General features: G+C 35.7%; 1 long non-coding RNA gene and 1 pseudogene across 1 annotated transcript; one reads left to right on the top strand and one right to left on the bottom strand.

Annotated features, from left to right (window-relative positions):
* The first annotated feature begins 1184 nt into the window (after positions 1 to 1184).
* LOC103335372 (putative carboxylesterase 12 pseudogene) lies at positions 1185 to 2244 on the top strand (annotated as a pseudogene).
* Positions 2245 to 2611: 367 nt separating this feature from the next.
* On the bottom strand, positions 2612 to 3349 carry LOC103335388 (uncharacterized). The gene is made up of 3 exons (XR_016127678.1): positions 3233 to 3349; positions 2993 to 3076; positions 2612 to 2886 (listed from the first exon to the last, which is right to left on the bottom strand). It is a non-coding gene; the product is annotated as an uncharacterized LOC103335388 (long non-coding RNA).
* Positions 3350 to 14871: the final 11522 nt, after the last annotated feature.

The raw sequence follows: 14871 nt of genomic DNA, 5'->3' as shown, positions 1-14871 counted from the left end.
TAATCTGAGGGGTCCACTTTGTAAAAAATTGGCAAAACAATTTGTTGTTGAGTTCTTTTACATTCAAGGATCTTAACGAGTTCATCCAAGCACCACGGTGAAGATGCATAGTTCTCAGAGAATATAATGATAGAAATCTTTGACTTTTCAATTTCCTTGAGAAACGTTGGTGATGTTTCATCCCCTGTTCTAAGGTCATTATCCATCAAGGTTTCAATTTCCATCTGTTGCAAATTGCTGCACAAGCGGTTTGTAAAACTGTAGTACGTATCCGCGTCTAGAACTGAGAAAGACATCATACTTCCAGGTATTGGTGGTAGCCTACAGAAGAAATTGGTGAAATATTCAATTAAAATTTGAAGATATCCAGCAAGAAATATGCAAAAGAATTGTTGGTTTGGTTATATATAAGAGTTTTGATCTCTACGTTTGTCCTGTAGTCAACAATCTTATCAGGGAATTAATTCAATCAATCTAAATGAAACTTGTACTATAGCTTAGATTCAAGTCCTGTAAATCATGTTTCCAAATAAAACCCCAAAAAACCTAGCCGCACTCTCTTCCAGTTTCAAAGAAAAAACTCAATAGGAGGGAGGAGGAAGAAGCATCACTACCCATTTAGGCCAAATCGGTGGTGGTTTTGATAGTGATGCTTCTTCAATTGGTGTGGCGGTAGTGTTCATTTAGGCCCATGGAATTTGGGCTATTTTGGGTTTTGTGGGTTTTGTTTGAGATTATGCTAGAAGAGCAATCGTACGACTGAGTTGAGTTTAGTTAAGTTTTAGAATTCTTACTGGATATGCTTTAATCAGATGGATGGAATAGCGTTGTGCAAAGACAAAATTTCAAATTCGGTGCTGTTGATGGCCCTGATAGTGCTAATCTATGGTGCTTCAGAGCTCAGGGATTTATTTGGTTTGCTATTCATCGTTAATTAGTTATAGTATGAGGTTTCTAATGGGGTATTACTTATAAACATAGTATTGACTTACATATGTATATGTGTGTGTTTATATATATAATTAAAGCATAATACGTATTAACTTTGCTTCGCTTCTAATAAGGTTGTTGCAAAACAGATTAGGGTTGGTTTCAGCTGCCAAGAAATGGTTGGTTAATTTTATAAAATATCAAAGCATTTAATCCGCAATAATTCTCTTTCATAAAACCCCAAAATAAAAATACAAATCACAAGTCGTTTTTCAGTTTTAGAGCGTTTTACACAACAATTCTTATTTCTCATCTCCGATGGACACAAATGCCTCCTCACCCGATATCTCATTCGAGTTCCCGACCCTCTTCCGAATCTACAAAGACGGCCGCGTCAAAAGACTTAAAGGCACCGAAACCGTCCAGCCCTCCACCGACCTCGAAACCGGGTCCGATCCAAAGACATCGTCCTCTCGCGAAACCGGACTCTCCGCCCTCATCTTCCTCCCCAAACTCCCGACCCGACCCGAAAGCTCCCCCTCCTTCTTTTCATCCACGGCGGCGCTTTCGTCATCGAGTCCCCCTACTCTCCTCCCTACCACAACCACGCCGCTTTGCTAACATCCGAAGCAAACGTCGTATTTTGTCTGTGCACCATAGGCGAGCCCCTGAGCAGCCAATCCCTGTTGCATATGAAGACTCATGGGAAGCACTCCAATGGGCCGCAGCCTATGCGAATTGTAATGGACCCGAGGCTTGGCTCAACGACTATGTTGACTTTGACCGTGTTTTCGTGGGCGTGGACAGTGTCGGGGCGACCCTTATGCACCACGTGGTGAATCAGGTTGGACTCGATGGTGCGGGATGGGCGAAGTTAGTTGAGATGGTTTTGTTTCACCTGTATTTTAGGACTGAATAGCCCAATAAGCTGAGGTAATTTTTCCAGCGTGTTGTGGGCTGAACAACCAGAGAGTGAACCCAGACAAGGATCCAGAAATTGGGTGACATTGGGTGTGGGAGGGTGTTGGTTTTTGTGGCTGAGAAGGTTTTTTGAGGGACATGGCTTGGGCTTACTATGAGGCATTGAAAGAGAGTGGGTGGAGTGGGGTGGTTTAGATTGTGAAGAGTGAAGGGGAGGACCATGTGTTCCATTTGTTCGACCCAAGTTGTGACAAGGCTGTGGAGATGGTTAAAAGGTGGTTTCTTTCGTAAATCAGGACTAGGTTGGGCTTAGGCTTGGGTGTGTTTTGAAATTTCAATTTCATCTTAAGATTTGTCATTGTAATAGAATATGAGCATATTTGCAGAGCTAAATTAGTAGCGCCTTGAGTTATATTTGCTGGGAAAACATCAATTTCACAATTTTGAGTCGTATATATTTTATTTTTTGGCTAAACTGCATGCATGTCAAAATTTTGCTGGGCATGAGAAAAACAATCTTCTAAGCTGCAAAGTTACAAAGACATTACAAGTTCGTAGTCTAGCTCAAGAGTCAACAGCAATGGATTCCAATTCCATCTCACTGGTCTCCTCTCTTGTTCTGCCCCTTGCATTCCGAATTAATTTTGAAACAACCAAACACAGAAGAAAAAGGGCAGGCAAAATGTTTACTTTGAAAGGATTGTCCTTATGCCGAAGCTCACGCACAACTGAACCATGGAGGCCCACTACCGATGTGATTGCGTAAATTAATCCACAAATCTCAGGGAAAGTACCAAAAAGGGTGAACTTGGACAATAAAACCACCACAGCAATATTCCGCACTTGCCAAATTGAACATTTCCTCTTCTGCCTTTGTGAATGAATTCCCAGATGCAAGTGGCTAGAGCCATAGCCAGCCCCCATACCAAAGAGTGCATAGAGGGGCTTTCTTGGGGAGGAAAGCTGATCACATATAGCTGAAAAGATCTCTAGCATCAGGCTAACGATTAAAAACATCCACTCCGCTGAAAATACCTACAAGAGAAATTAGTAGTTCAATTAAAGTCTAAGAGATATATCTTGCAAGAAAAAATTATAAGCAACTGATCGAGAGGTGCTTAGAAAGTTGTAGAGTTTGCACCTTACTTACGAAGCTTTTAGCACTAGACCGTATCTCATCTGGTTGCTCAGGCAAACTTTCTTGGCGTTGAATTCCAATTGTTCCCTGGTATGAAAAAGCTAGCAACTAAGCTATTAACAAATTCAAGTTCCTTATCAAATAAAATGAAAGTGCTTTCAGGTAACTGCAAGGCAAACTCATTTGTTTCTTGGCAACATATATGCATTTGTATATATATATATATATATATATTCTACTTACAATGTTAACATCCTCACGAACATGCTGTCGAGCAGTTTCTATATGCATTTCTTCTTGCAAGTCATGCATTTGAACATGTTCTTCTTCAATCCTCACGAGGCAGCGTCCATGGATACTGGATGTTCTAGAGCATATTTGGTTATTTTGAGGATCGCGTCGATTATCAGATCCAGGGTAGGAGCTTTCTATCAGTAACAATCCAATACAGCATGCCACTCATCTACACTTCTACCACATAGAAGCGAACCATGTAACGTGAGAGCTAATGGGATCCCCTTAGCATAATCTACTAGACTTACTGCAAGGTTCTTATACTCATCCGGAAGTCCTTTTTCCGGGAAGGCATTATAGCCGAAGAGCTCAAAAGCTTCATAAGTATCTAGTTCCTTGACCTCATACATTAAGTCAACTTGATGAGACGTTAGCAAATGCTTATGTCTTGTTGTTATGATGATTCTACTACCCAAACCAAGCCCATTGGACCTTCCAACTAATTTGTTTAATTGGTCCAATTGATCCACATCATCAAACATTAAGAGAACCTTTTATGACTCAACCTTTGCTTTATTACATTGATACCTTTATCAACGCTATCACCTCCAATTCTTTTCCCAGAACTTACAGAATAGTCTTCAGAAGTTGAGCAGGCCTCTAGGCTGAGTTTTCTAACATTTTCCAGAAAACAACGCCTTCAAACGATGGGCAATTGAATTATAAACTGCTGTGGCAATTGTTGTCTTACCTATTCCCCTAATCCCCCATATACCTACCATGCGAACATCATTTACCCCAACACCTAAAAGCTCACCCATATCTTGCAAACGAGACTCTATACCAACTGGGGTACTTTGCCACATGCAAATATGTACGATTTAATACTTGCAATGAAATCTCTTCAACGATGTCATTGATAAATTTGGACTCGCTCCTGTCATAATAAAATATTTTAAAAAACATGAAAAGAAATGGAATTTAATTTATATGTATATTTAAAAGAGCCAACAACATGCAAAAGACCTATTAATGTAGTGGTTTGAAGTAAGTGCTCCCCATGCAAGGTCTTGGTTTCGAGTCCTAGCATCTACGTAGTGTGTGTGAGTTTAGTATATTATCCAAGGGTGAAATCAAGAATTTTTCTATTGGTGAGCTAGCTAAAGTTATTAGCTTAAAATCTAATGATAATTTTTTTTTTTTGGCACTAACAGTTTATGTAGTTTTTATATAAATAAAAGTATACATTAAATCATATAAATCATGCTAGTTATAAACACAAGAAAAAAAAAGAAGAAGGAATTAGAGCCATATTATTCACGAAATGGTGAATTTTATTTAGAAAAATCCTTCTCTTTTGGAGATACATTAATGGAAGAGGATTAAAATTGATGTTTGGGACAAACTTTGAGACCAAATACAAATGTGGAAGATCTTTGACTAGGCCTATTGGTGTGGTAGGATATGCAATTATATATGTATTTTATTTATTTTTAGTTCAAAATATTAGGCTATATATGTTTAATTATTTTTTTTCCCCAAAACCTTCCCTAGGCTACAGCCCATAGGCTTGTTCCGCCCCTGATAATATAGCCTCTCTGAACAGGAAATGTCCTTAAAAAAAAAAAGGCAAACAACATAAACACACAGGCAAACAAAACAATTCGCATTAATTTTGAATTTTGCTTTTTCTTACGGAAGTATAGGTTAACCTTATTATTTTCTTTTTATTAAAGAGAAACTTTATTAGATAAATACAATCAAAGACATCAACATGACATAAGATTAAGGCTTATAAAAAAAAAAGTAAAAAAATATGATAACCGGCCTCAAATATAGCTATAGTAATTAAGTGGTTAGAAATGTACCCATCCTTCAAAATCCACCCGTGCAAATTTGTTGCTTCCGTAAGAGCTTCACTCCATGTAAAGAATCTCTCATGTCATTTTTTTTTTCAATGAATATGCGTTCATGGTCGACAAATGCTTCACCAAAAGTGCCCAATTGCTTTCTCACATGCGAGGGTTTCACTTTGTAAAAAATTGGCATAACCATCTGGCCTCTTGACCTTTGACAATCAAGGATCTTGACGAGTTCATCCAAGCACCAGGACGAGGATCCAAAGTTTTCGGAGAATACGATGATAGAAATCTTCGACCCATCAATTTCGTTCCAAAGTGCCGGGGCCATTTTTTCCCCTCTCTTATAGTCAGTATCCATGAAGGTTTTAATTCCCTTCTGTTGCAAATTGCTGTACAAGTGGTCTGTAAAATTGTAGCGTGTTCTCGCATTTCTATAATCGATAAAGACATCATTTGTCCAAGAATTGGTGGAAGAAGAAGAGGCAGAGGAAGAGGATACTGATTCACTGGTGATTAAAGCCATAATGTTTGATGGGGTGTCATGTCAAAGATTTTCTCAATTTATGTATATAGGCGGCCTCTTGTTGGGCAATTATAGATACTTGAGCGAGAAGCGCTTTCTGCTACTTCAGCAACGCACCCGAATTTCCAACCTGGCACACGTCACAAAGTTTCTACCTACTACCTTCTTAGTGAAAGTTTCACTACCTTGCATTCACCTTACCTTTAGCCGACCGACGCGTAAGAGTATTTTATCAATTAAGTTCAGAAAATAACTTATGGGATCCACTAGATATTTTATTTCAACAATTCCAAGTCATCTGTTTTTTAAGTCTTTATTCATAGATAATTTTTATGAAAAATTAGACAAATTGAAAAGTATTATGACATCTAATTATAACCAAAATAAATGAATATGGTGATCCAAAATAACACTAAAATGAAAACATTTCATTGAGTGGTCAAAAATTCGGAGAAACACAATACAAACTGTATCATAAAGGTGTCCTCAAACAAGCATATATATATATATATGTGTGTGTGTGTGTGTGTGTGTTTGAAAGCACAAAAAAAAATGCATACTAAGACAAAGCCTAGGTTTAAATATTTATATGATATACATATATATCGATATCAATCATATTTGCAAAGAAGGTTCCTGTTGCATTTAACGCGCACATCGCATGAATCTGAAATCAACATGAATGAGAAATAGTTTCCGCTTACTTTCGGTGTAAAAGGTTATTAAAGACTTTTAATCACAAAATATGAAGTTTCGAAACTATCAAGTTGTGTTCGTTATAATTTTTTTTCTTCTTCATTCGTGGTCCTTCAAATTAGAATGGATGCTCACAACTAGTTCACATGCCATCAACTTCCATTAAAAAATTTGTTAACTTGATGACTGGGCCCAAATGTGTGACTCACGAGTTCAGATCTCATGTCCCCATTTTGTCTCTCCCTTCCTGGTTCCTTATCTAATTTTTTGACACATGTCATTTCACTTAACTTTAACATAACAGTGTTAAATTTTAATAAAATTACAAATAATAAAAATTAATAATTGAAGAAAACCAAAAGACCCAACAGCCACCAAAACTCCCATTTTCAAAGATGAGAAAGAACGAGAGATAGAAAAGGTGAGACATAGAGATAGAGAAGGGGCCGACCAAATGGAAACCGGGAAGGCAGTGAAAATATGGCAAGCGTCATCTCAGTTCTCAAAGCAAACAAAAACCATTTCAACAATATTTCACAACGCACAGCAAGATTAATGGTTCCTTATACAACTCTTGCTGGTCCTCCAGAGCGCAGAGACCGTTTCGTGGTTGCCAATAGTTTCGAGAATGAGCCAGCCACGACAACCCCCAAATCTCATCCCAATTAATGCTAACCCCTTCATTGATCTCTTTTTGAATGTCTTCGAACCGTCTGAATACACAGGAAGGACATGTGTCAAAAAGTTAGATAAGGAAACAGATAAAATGGGGATAGAAGATCTGGACTCTGGCAAGACAAACAAAAGAAAAGCAAACAGAAAGTCCTCTTCCTTTACTTACAAAGTACACATACCTAATATATTTTTATCATCTCTGCCACATGAATCTAATCTGTTATTATGAGACAAATTTGTGTTTAATATATAATTAACCAAACCTGATATTACAACACCTCATTTAATGTATATTCTTAATTTCTTTTGGTTCAGTAGAGATGAATTTAACAAGAAAGTAGTCATCCTTGTGATAATTGTATTTTAATCAATTGAAAGTTATAGCTTTCTTCCATACTTTTAGGAAGAAATTGACAAGGGATAAGAACTGAGGAGTAGCAATAGAGTATAACTGTGTGTCTTTCTATGTTGTCACATGTACTCTTACGTTCATTTCTTATTTTCTTTTTGTTTCAATAATTGTAAAATTTTGTGTGGCAAGATCCTAAACATGCTTCACCAATTTCATAATTGTTCATTTTCCAACTCCACACCATGCCAATCTTTTGTAGTTCATATATATGACTGTATCTGCAGATATCTTATAGGGAAAAGACCCACAAGAATTTATTCTGAGAGGCTGGAATATCAAATGGTCTAATTCAAGATCCCATCTTGTATGAGCCACCATTTATAAAAAATAAAAAATAAATGTTAAGCAATTATACTTCAATTCTTGTGCAAATCTGCTGCCATTTGGTATTTATAAAAAATTCTGAATTTTTTGGTATTTTTTCATAATTTTTTCCTTTTTTTTCTTCATTGACGTCAGCTTCCTCAGGCAACAGCTTAGGCTATTATTGCCTTCAAGTCTGCTTAGTCTTGGTGAAGCATACCATTTGCCCGGACTATTATCTACCACTGGAGTTGGTTTTCCTCACATGGGGGGCCTTTTGCCAAGGCAGTCCACACGTGTGGAAGTGCTCTAATTGCAATTACAATAGGCTAACAATGAGACCCACATACTAATAAAAAAATAATTAAAAAAACAACAATTAATACATTATGTTGTTTAAAGCATCCACAATAGTTGTACAAATACTTCACCCATATTTTGTGGTGGTTTTGTTTCACCCGTATTTTGGAAACGAAAAGCCCGATAAGTTGCTAGAGGTTATTTTTCCCACGTGTAGCGGGTTCGATGACTCGAGAGTGAACTCGGGGAAGGATCCAGAATTGGGGCAGATTGGGTATGGGAGCGTGTTGGTTCTTGTTGTGGCTGAGGCGGACTTTATAGGGACAGTGCCTGGGCTTTTTTGTTTTTTGTTTTTTGTTTTTGGTGTTAAACGATGGAAGTTGATTTGATTGATAGAAAAGAATACAAGAGCACAAAGGGAATACATAGCCCATACAAAAGAGCACAAAGGCCCCACAAAATGTAGCCCATACAAAAACCCACTACAGGAATCATACTTGATACAGGGGTACATCGAAATTGTCTGCTATGGCACCACCCCAATACATCACCCAAGTACATAAACGTGGCACAAAGCCAGCACGACCTGAGATAACCGAGACTGGCACAAGACCAGCACCCATGGATCCTAGAAATTGCAGTCGAACTTTTCATTGCATGAAAAACAAGATTCATTATCACCATGCACAAAAATAAATAAATAAATAATAAAAATAAAAATTGATTAGGAGGATAAGAAAGAAAAACATGTCTTTAGACTCTGAACCATATATACCGATGATGACGAGATTAAAAGTTTGTTTATTTTAATATATATATATATATATATATTTTCAATTGAAATCATCTCAAATAATTTTATTCAAGAACACTTTTTAGGGCCTCTTACGATTTTTTTTCAACGATCCAAACCATCTATTTTTAAGTCGCCATTCATAGATCATCCTAAACCCTAGGTGGTCAAATGATATCGGATTCAAATGATTTTTTGTAGAGATAATCTTTGAATGATTATCTAAAAAATAGACGATTTGAATTAGTAAAATACAATGTGGGTCTTACTATGTTGTCCCTCTTATTTGAGGGATCCCTCAATGAAATATTTTATTTATTTATTTTTTATAGGCTTATTATCACAAAACGCCCCAAGCGCTAGTATAAATATCGATTGCATCTTTAATTTTATTTTTTTTTCATTTGTGGTCCTCAAGGTTAGTATGTGTGATCACAAATAGTCTATGCTGTTAGGTTCCGTCAAAAACTCCGTTAGTTTTTTAACGTGACATATATATATCACAAAACATCTCTGAAATTCACTCACCTATCACAAATAGTCCATGCGAAATTTTTGAATTTTTTAAATTTAAAATTCATAAAATTTTAGTTTTCTTTTTTAAATTTTATGAATTTTAAATTATTTAAAAATACATATTATATTTTAAAGGCAAAAAGTCACTTTTGTTCCTTGTGGTTTAATACTCTTACCACTAAGGTCCCTGTGGTTTCAATTTGATCACTTTTGCCCATGTGATTTAAATTTGAAGCAATTCAAAGACAATTATCAATTTTTGTCAAATTCTTCTAACTTTGGTTACTTATCAAGGGGTATTTCAATCCAAAATGTATTCCTTGGAAGAAACAATATTAATATAAATTAAAAAAAATTACAATTTTAAAATAAATATATAACCTCTCTCCCCTTCTCCTTTTAACCCGACTACCCCCAGCCAGCTAGCCAGCCACCACCTTCCTATAACCACCATCACAACCACCCAAGCCCACCCCAAACCAAAATAACCAAATTGTGCCAAAATCAACCAACAATGCTTGTTGGAACTTTGAAATTGTTTAGGATTAATTTCAAACCTTCTTTATCGACAACAATGGTATGCAATGAAAATCAATTTTAAAAGATTATTAAAAGATTTCTCCCAAACAACCAATCGCCACCCAAGAATCGCCATAAAAAAATTGCATCTACCTTGTTCTCGAAGTTGGCATGGATTGAGACAAAATCTTAGAATCGAAGGATGGGCTTCAACGACGACGACAAAGAGAGCGCGGGCTTTCGGTAAAAATAATTATTTGGCTATTAAAATATGAGCCAGAAGAAGATATGGAATCCAAACCCTCCTCAAAACCACATCTTCTGCATGTAGGTGTTGGGTTCATTTTTATACATGATTTATTATGTCATTTACTCAATATTTTGAATTAGTTTTTGACATTTTATAGTTTTTTTTCTTCATTTTTGTGTTTCTATTTTTCTATTCAAACAACAATAATGGTGTATTTACTAATCAAAAATTGTAATTCTCATCATGAATTGAATTCCACTTATGGAGGATTTCTGCGTTTACTTCACATTAAGGAGGGGTCCACACAAAATTTGGAATTGAATTCCTGATTTTGGAGGAATTTAATTCTTGGGTGGGAGATGATATTTTAATTCATGGAAAAGTAACCTATTAGGAATTCATCTTTTTTTCTCATTATATCCTCACACAGTTTCAAAATTCCAAATATGTCATCTACTTTAACCAAACAATGAGGACATTTTAGTAATTAGCACCACTTCTACTTCAATTCCATATGGTTTAGTAAACAACTTCAATATGAATCCAGAATCTAACTATCCTCAATTCATATGGTTTAGTAAACAACTTCATTAGGAATTCGGAATCTAATTCTCCTCAATCCAACTCCTCCTCAATTCAATTCCTCATAATCCAATTACGGATTACTAAACATGCCATAAAGTTAACTATGATTTTCCACATCTTCAAAGTCTCCATTCAAAGATGGTATTGTAATGGCTCGTATTTTAATTCTCAAAGTAAATGGCCCAGATCAAAAAGTCCATTAATTATCATGGTGGAGCCGCTTGTGCATATTATCATCTGTAGTTCTCAAAGCAAATGTTATTGCAATTCCTTTCAAAACACTGATATTAATAAGAGGCACATTTTAGAATTTTCTCAGCAAACTCAGCATGAGTTGCGTGGGGAAATAGCTCTCTCATCCAATAAAAGATTCAGATTATGCTCAAATAATTACAATTACTAAAACCTAACCAATGAAACTACGACAAGAAGTTGAGACATAACCTAGCTAAATCCCCATGGTCATGCATTTTGTTCATCGGTCTTGTCCGTTTGAATACAACTCAATCTTTAAGCACCCAAACATATAAGGAATGTGGCAGGCAAAAGGGAGGCTTTGAGAGGATTTTGATGATGCCGAATGAAGTAAACGTACTGAACTGTCGAGCAAACACACTGAGAGATGGCACCAAGTAATCCAAAAATATCAAGAACATCACCAAATAGCCTTCGCTGGGGTCTTGGATAATAAAACCACCACAACGTTCTCCACCTCCTCAATTCAACTCTTTCCTTTCTACCCTTGTAAATGAGCTCCCAGATGCAAGTCAGTACAGCAGCAATAGCCAACATCACACCAAATACAGCATACTGGGGATTCCTTGGGGAAGAAACCTGATCGAAAGCAAGTGACAAAATCTCTAGGCACAGGGCAATGAGTAAAAAGATCCACTTTGCTGAAGTAGCCTACAAATAAATCAGTAATACAATGAACTAAAACTTAACAAGCAAGAACAATGCAAAAGAAAATGTAGGTTAACTATGATCATGAGTTATGACTATTCAAAAACCATTAGGCTCGAAAAATGATGTAGAACAGATGGGGAAAGCAATTGAAGAGGAGCTGGAGAGACGTGTGCATAAGGGTAAATTGGGCAAAACACATCATTTTGCTATGATGTATCGGCTTTTTCGGGCATTTGAGATCGTTTAGCAGCCCGAAATCCAGTGTTAAACTTTTTACATTTTTTGGAAACTTTGTTATTTTCCTATTTTAATTCATTGTTTATTCCTAGAATTTCTAGGAATATTTAAGTAGATTTTATCTGTGATTAGGGTCATGCTTTTTATATTCTAATTAATCAAATAAACCTTGAGGTTTCCTCATATCTTCTTGGTGAATTCCAGAGTTACATGTTCTAGGCTAAAGTTTTAGCCAATTTATTGTCCTCGTCAAGCTACGTCAAAAAACTTAAACTGTCATAAAATAAGTCAACAATGTGTATCAAGCTCACACCTCCCTCACGTGCAGCCCCAATCCTACACGGTTAGACCCTTCGAACTAGAAAGCTAAGGAATGACCAAATGATAAGATTTTAAAAAATTTACAACATAATTCCAAAAATATACACACTTGAAAATAACCACGAGTGAATGTACTTTCAAATACTTTGAAACTCGATGACAAAGATTGCGGCTTTGAACCAAAAAAAAAAAAAAAAAGATTGTGGCTAATATAGGGAGGCGGTCTCAAAAATAAAATAAAAGAATAAAAATGTGTTGTATAGTAAGTTGAAGACATTTTACCTTAGCGCTCAATGTCTCATCCGGTACACGCAAATTTACCATAATGTCTTCGGTTCTATTTATACCCTAGTATGAAAAAAAAAAAAAAAGCATTAACAGAGCAAGTTATTTGTCAAATAATAGTGAAAGTGTTTCAAATAATTCTAGAACTATTTTCCTTTAAAATTTCAATAAGAAAATTTATTCTGCATATGGTATACATATATTTACTTACTGTATTTTCTGATAGAACATGGTTAACATTCTTGTAAAACCACGATCTGCTACGCCCGACTTCTGAACTCAATTAAAGAATCTTTGCTGGGAAATATTTCTCTACCTATTTTTTGTAGGGAGATTTCATTTTAAGACACTATATAGTTTACTAATTTGGAAGATAGGGATACAATTTACCTAATTAACATAAGGCCAAAGACAAAAAACTAATACCTACTTTTACCAAAATCATATCAAAGAACATTAAAATTACAACATGTCATTTATCATTGTTATCAAATTTCAGTATTTAGTTTTAAACCAAAACCAACAGCTGTCAAAACAACATCAAAAGACCCAAAAACGACAGACTCAAATTGAATCCTAAACCTCTTCGTGTGACCTTTCATCTTCACATTCACAAACTGTTTCAACAGTTCAGACTTACCCAAAAATCTCAGGTGATCGCTACCACCAATGGCGACAACCACCAATGAAGTCGATTCTTCATTCTCTCTTTCGACAAAAGAAGGTAAGGAAATCAATGCTCTAATACGGTACCTACTGTTCATTCTTTCAACTCTCAAATAGACCACCAATATTGACGAAAATATAAGAAACTCTCTTTTTCTTCGTCTATTTCAGAAACTACATTGCATATTCTACACCCTACATAACAGTTTTAGGTATTTTACCTTCTTAGATCTGAATGGGTTTATGCTTGCATGCTTCAGTTTTTTGGGTTAAGAACTAATTTTAGTTGGACATTTCAACAAGCACATAAAAGGAACACTAATTTTGGTTGGGCATTTCATGCATTGTAGTTTATGTTTTGGGTTTTGATTTTGGTTTTCATTGTAGTTTATGTTTTGTTCATTTTTCAACCTCCATTATGTTTGGTTTCATTCAAGTTGCTTTATAGTTTCTGACTTCATTTTTTAAAAGAAAAATTAGGTATTAGATGTAATTAGCTTTACTAATTAGTATGTGAGACATTGAGTATTTTAGTTTGGGTTTTAATACCTAGGAAAGAATTGCTATTTTAGATTAGGCCAAAGAGACGGCTCAAATTCGTTGGGCCAGATCTAAGTTCACAAATTTGAGATCAATGTAGCAGTATATTTCGTTTATTTATATATGAACTCATTACAAGTTCCATTGTTTATAATAAGTATGATATCGTCAATGTAAAATGTTCCATTATTTGGCAACCAAATTTAATATAATTTTTTTCTTTTGATGCTAGTACATGTGTTGATGCCCATGGATGACATGTAGGCTAGACTAGGAGAAAAACATAGTTGCAAAAAGGATAGCACTGTTTTCCATCTCAGACCAATAATGCTATGCTAAGTAGAAGTGTTATCACATATGTCATAACATTATTGGTCGAAGATAACAAAATACTATCCTTATTTCATGGAAGTATTTCTCCTTAGACTAGATGATTGTAAACCTATGCTAGGGTACAACAACACCGAAGAAATCTTGTCTAACTGCTTTCCAATTTTATAATCTCATATTCTCGTCTCTCCTTCCCATTTCGATTCTTTTTACTTCTGATGAATTTTTATCTTGATTTCTTGTTATGTAATAATGTGTGAGCAAATTTGTTAAGTACTAAAATGCATGAATTTTTTTTAACAAAATAAAGAAATTAGAAACAAATAAATAAATTAAATAATAGAAACGCTAGTAAGTGGTCCTTAGAAATATACCCGTCCAAGAATCGAACGTATATTAAAGATCAATACACAACAAAGACTCAGTCATTCCTCCAAAACCTCCTATGTTTTAATTCCTCTTCGCGCCTATTTTCCCATACAAGTTACGCAGCACAAATGTTGTGACGCGTTGGTTGGTGGTGTGCCCTATTTTTCTTTTTGTTGCAGGCTTTTATTAATAGAATATGTTGGGCCATCAAATTTAGAAAGAAGAACTTGGACCACGTCAGGAGTCTTTCGTTAAAAGAGGTCTTTCTTCGCATGGAGGCCCAAATCAGGATCCTTTTTCGGTTTGTGGTTCGTCTGGAGTTGGTCCGTTTTTGGGGACATGAACTATGGAGGTCAGCTCAATCCTGTTTTCTGTCTTGCACCTTTTATTATTGACAATTAGTTTGCGCGCACCCAAACACCCAAGAAAGATGACGGGCAAAATGTTTACTCTGAAAGGACTCTCCATGCCCTTAAGCATGCACACAAACTGAGCTATGGTGGATAGCCACTGAGAGATTCCACAAATTAATCCCAAAATGTCTGGAAACATTTCTAAAA

Source organism: Prunus mume, linkage group LG6 (assembly GCF_029339155.1).
Source record: "Prunus mume cultivar Tortuosa linkage group LG6, ASM2933915v1, whole genome shotgun sequence".
Classification (NCBI taxonomy): Eukaryota; Viridiplantae; Streptophyta; class Magnoliopsida; order Rosales; family Rosaceae; genus Prunus; species Prunus mume.
Note: the sequence above shows the minus strand (reverse complement) of the source record. Positions and strands in the feature narration are given on the sequence as shown.